Raw genomic sequence first — 5000 nt, 5'->3', positions numbered from 1 at the left:
ATCACTATCAACGAACCTGCCGCCCCCTCCCCCCCAAAATACACCTTTCCCTACAACGTGTACCTTAACCTAAGCTATATTGTACCTTAACCTAAGCGATATTGTACCTTAACCTAAGGTATATCGTACCTTAACCTAACCTACATTGCGCCTTCACCTAACCTACGTTGTACCTTAACCTAACCTACGTTGTACCTTAACCTAACCTACGTTGTACCTTAACCTAACCTACGTTGTACCTTAACCTAACCTACGTTGTACCTTAACCTAACCTACGTTGTACCTTAACCTAACCTACGTTGTACCTTAACCTAACCTACGTTGTACCTTAACCTAACCTACGTTGTACCTTAACCTAACCTACGTTGTGCCTTAACCTAACCTACGTTGTGCCTTAACCTAACCTACGTTGTGCCTTAACCTAACCTACGTTGTGCCTTAACCTAACCTACGTTGTGCCTTAACCTAACCTACGTTGTGCCTTAACCTAACCTACGTTGTGCCTTAACCTAACCTATGTTGTGCCTTAACCTAACCTATGTTGTGCCTTAACCTAACCTATGTTGTGCCTTAACCTAACCTATGTTGTGCCTTAACCTAACCTATGTTGTGCCTTAACCTAACCTATGTTGTGCCTTAACCTAACCTATGTTGTGCCTTAACCTAACCTATGTTGTGCCTTAACCTAACCTATGTTGTGCCTTAACCTAACCTATGTTGTGCCTTAACCTAACCTATGTTGTGCCTTAACCTAACCTATGTTGTGCCTTAACCTAACCTATGTTGTGCCTTAACCTAACCTACGTTGTGCCTTAACCTAACCTACGTTGTGCCTTAACCTAACCTACGTTGTGCCTTAACCTAACCTACGTTGTGCCTTAACCTAACCTACGTTGTGCCTTAACCTAACCTACGTTGTGCCTTAACCTAACCTACGTTGTGCCTTAACCTAACCTACGTTGTGCCTTAACCTAACCTACGTTGTGCCTTAACCTAACCTACGTTGTGCCTTAACCTAACCTACGTTGTGCCTTAACCTAACCTATGTTGTGCCTTAACCTAACCTATGTTGTGCCTTAACCTAACCTATGTTGTGCCTTAACCTAACCTATGTTGTGCCTTAACCTAACCTATGTTGTGCCTTAACCTAACCTATGTTGTGCCTTAACCTAACCTATGTTGTGCCTTAACCTAACCTATGTTGTGCCTTAACCTAACCTATGTTGTGCCTTAACCTAACCTATGTTGTGCCTTAACCTAACCTATGTTGTGCCTTAACCTAACCTATGTTGTGCCTTAACCTAACCTACGTTGTGCCTTAACCTAACCTACGTTGTGCCTTAACCTAACCCATATTGTACCTTAACCTAACCCATATTGTACCTTAACCTAACCCATATTGTACCTTAACCTAACCCATATTGTACCTTAACCTAACCCATATTGTACCTTAACGTAACCTAATTTGTGCCTTAACGTAACCTAATTTGTGCCTTAACGTAACCTAATTTGTGCCTTAACGTAACCTAATTTGTGCCTTAACGTAACCTAATTTGTGCCTTAACGTAACCTAATTTGTGCCTTAACGTAACCTAATTTGTGCCTTAACGTAACCTAATTTGTGCCTTAACGTAACCTAATTTGTGCCTTAACGTAACCTAATTTGTGCCTTAACGTAACCTAATTTGTGCCTTAACGTAACCTAATTTGTGCCTTAACGTAACCTAATTTGTGCCTTAACGTAACCTAATTTGTGCCTTAACGTAACCTAATTTGTGCCTTAACGTAACCTAATTTGTGCCTTAACGTAACCTAATTTGTGCCTTAACGTAACCTAATTTGTGCCTTAACGTAACCCATGTTGTGCCTTAACGTAACCCATGTTGTGCCTTAACGTAACCCAATTTGTGCCTTAACGTAACCCATGTTGTGCCTTAACCTAACCTATATTGTGCCTCAACCTAACCTATATTGCGCCTTAACCTGACGCACGTTGTCGCTGAACCTGCTCTGTAATTGTTATGCAACTCGTTAAATTAGTGTAGTGTTGCCTAACCGCAACCCTCGCAATATAGTTCGCTATTCGCACTGCCCGGTCCCCTGTGTATCGCGTCATGTTAAACACCTTGCAGGTGTTGCTGACTTTCCACATGCTCCTGCTATACACTGTAATGTGGATAGCAGCAGGACGTACATGCCCCCCCCCCTTCCCCCCTGCCTTCGCAAGCTGGTCGTTGAGAAGTTTGCATGTTCAATGCCCTTCGCATGCCGACGTACTCAGCCTACGTTGTGGTACGGCCTGTCACCTGTCCGCCGATGTACGCAAAACCCACAAACTGTACTGCACATTGGTCCGTATGTACTGAATGATACATCGTGGCACATGTGTGACCGTACGACGACTGCGCCTAGCAACGGCAGACCATACAGTCCAAATATTGTGCACGCAGCTACGTGTCGTCTCCCTATAAGAGCTGGATTGCAGTGTGGTACGCCATTCAGACGTGTGGGAGGAACGGACGCCCTGGATGGCGATCAGCATGAGCAGTCTGTTGATGTAGTGGAGCGTGTATTCGGACGTAGTCGTCTCTTCTCACACACCGTGATAGCATGTTGCACCGCGTTCCACATCTGCGACATCCTGCAGAGGCCGGCTGACAGTCGTTCGCGCAATGGACACCGCATACGTACGGGGGCTACCTTCCACGTGTTCTCGAGGCGTGCACATGTTGTTGCGTCTATGTGGGCAGACGTAGTGTGTTGTGACACCTGACACAGGCATGCAATACTCGTTGCAAATGGCGATGGACGTCTACGTTTGCTGGTGACGTTACGCAAATGAACAACAGGTAACCCGTTGTGGTGCGGTTGTTCTCGCTAGAGGTGAATCAGTGTTGGCGACGATCGGTCGAGCTATTAACCGGTTGTTTCAGGGATACCCACCATGCCCACGAACGTGAAAGGGGACCCACCATGCCCACGAACGCGAAAGGGGATCTGGGTGTGAGGCGATACGCGGCGGTGGCTGGGTGGGACCGTCCCCGGCCGGTGAGGGGGGGCCGCCCGGCGTGCTGGCAGCGCGGTGCGTGGGCGCACGCGCTACAGCCGGCTGGTGGGGGCGGCCAGTGGCAGGCGCGCCGGCCGACGGACGCGGCAGGCGGCGCAGCTGCGCGCCGGCGCCCCCTGCTCGCGGCGCCTTGCGGCCAAAGTAGGTCCTCGCGGGCCCGGTGCGAAGCGCGGTGGCCATCTGCAGTGTGCTGGTCCGATTGAGGACTGTGTGCGCTGAGGATGCGCCGCCGCCCGGCGCTCGGCGCCGCGACGCCGTCTGCTGCTCGGTCGCCCCAGCGGTTCTCGCAGGTGGTTTGTATCGCAGCTGTGCGGACGTGTTGGCGCGTGCGCTGTGCTGGGAGAGTTCGCTTCGGCACCCAAGTGGGGCTTTTGTCCTTCTGTGGCGCTGGCGTTGGAGCTGCCGGTCACCGTAGGTGGCGCGTGTTGTCTCCCGCCGGCAATGCCACGACAGCACGCTCCCGGGCCTCTGTCGGCAGCGGCAAGCTCAGTTGGGAGCACGGGTGGTCGCACCTAAAGCGTCTACTCGCCTAACTCCGGGCGATTGCGCCTCTCTCGAACCCGACCAAGTACTTAGGACGGCGCTGCGCGCCGCCGGGACCTGAGAGGGTTTCGAGGTGTGTTGTGCAGGGGAGCTCAGCCTCCTCCTGTTTGCAGAATAATTGAGCGGACGCTTGCGTGTTCGCGCGGGCCCCCGGGACACACTCCCGGGCGGCCGGCTGCTCAGCTCTAGTTGACGCAGCTCCCTGGTTGATCCTGCCAGTAGTCATATGCTTGTCTCAAAGATTAAGCCATGCATGTCTCAGTACAAGCCGCATTAAGGTGAAACCGCGAATGGCTCATTAAATCAGTTATGGTTCCTTAGATCGTACCCACGTTACTTGGATAACTGTGGTAATTCTAGAGCTAATACATGCAAACAGAGTCCCGACCAGAGATGGAAGGGACGCTTTTATTAGATCAAAACCAATCGGTCGGCTCGTCCGGTCCGTTTGCCTTGGTGACTCTGAATAACTTTGGGCTGATCGCACGGTCCTCGTACCGGCGACGCATCTTTCAAATGTCTGCCTTATCAACTGTCGATGGTAGGTTCTGCGCCTACCATGGTTGTAACGGGTAACGGGGAATCAGGGTTCGATTCCGGAGAGGGAGCCTGAGAAACGGCTACCACATCCAAGGAAGGCAGCAGGCGCGCAAATTACCCACTCCCGGCACGGGGAGGTAGTGACGAAAAATAACGATACGGGACTCATCCGAGGCCCCGTAATCGGAATGAGTACACTTTAAATCCTTTAACGAGTATCTATTGGAGGGCAAGTCTGGTGCCAGCAGCCGCGGTAATTCCAGCTCCAATAGCGTATATTAAAGTTGTTGCGGTTAAAAAGCTCGTAGTTGGATTTGTGTCCCACGCTGTTGGTTCACCGCCCGTCGGTGTTTAACTGGCATGTATCGTGGGACGTCCTGCCGGTGGGGCGAGCCGAAGGCGTGCGACCGCCTCGTGCGTGCTCGTGCGTCCCGAGGCGGACCCCGTTGAAATCCTACCAGGGTGCTCTTTATTGAGTGTCTCGGTGGGCCGGCACGTTTACTTTGAACAAATTAGAGTGCTTAAAGCAGGCAAGCCCGCCTGAATACTGTGTGCATGGAATAATGGAATAGGACCTCGGTTCTATTTTGTTGGTTTTCGGAACCCGAGGTAATGATTAATAGGGACAGGCGGGGGCATTCGTATTGCGACGTTAGAGGTGAAATTCTTGGATCGTCGCAAGACGAACAGAAGCGAAAGCATTTGCCAAGTATGTTTTCATTAATCAAGAACGAAAGTTAGAGGTTCGAAGGCGATCAGATACCGCCCTAGTTCTAACCATAAACGATGCCAGCCAGCGATCCGCCGCAGTTCCTCCGATGACTCGGCGGGCAGCCTCCGGGAAACCAAA

The 5000-nt window shown here is 50.9% G+C and overlaps 1 non-coding gene across 1 annotated transcript in view; it reads left to right on the top strand.

Annotated features, from left to right (window-relative positions):
• Positions 1–3809: 3809 nt before the first annotated feature.
• Positions 3810–5000, top strand: part of LOC126434030 (small subunit ribosomal RNA) — a 1909-nt gene continuing 718 nt past the window's right edge. Inside the window, exon 1 of the ribosomal RNA XR_007578925.1 lies at positions 3810–5000. This exon is cut by the window's right edge and continues 718 nt beyond it. This is a non-coding gene — a ribosomal RNA (small subunit ribosomal RNA).

Source organism: Schistocerca serialis, unplaced genomic scaffold (genome assembly GCF_023864345.2).
Source record: "Schistocerca serialis cubense isolate TAMUIC-IGC-003099 unplaced genomic scaffold, iqSchSeri2.2 HiC_scaffold_118, whole genome shotgun sequence".
NCBI lineage: Eukaryota > Metazoa > Arthropoda > Insecta > Orthoptera > Acrididae > Schistocerca > Schistocerca serialis.
The sequence above is the reverse complement of the archived record's forward strand: the minus strand, read 5'-3'. Positions and strand labels throughout refer to the sequence as shown.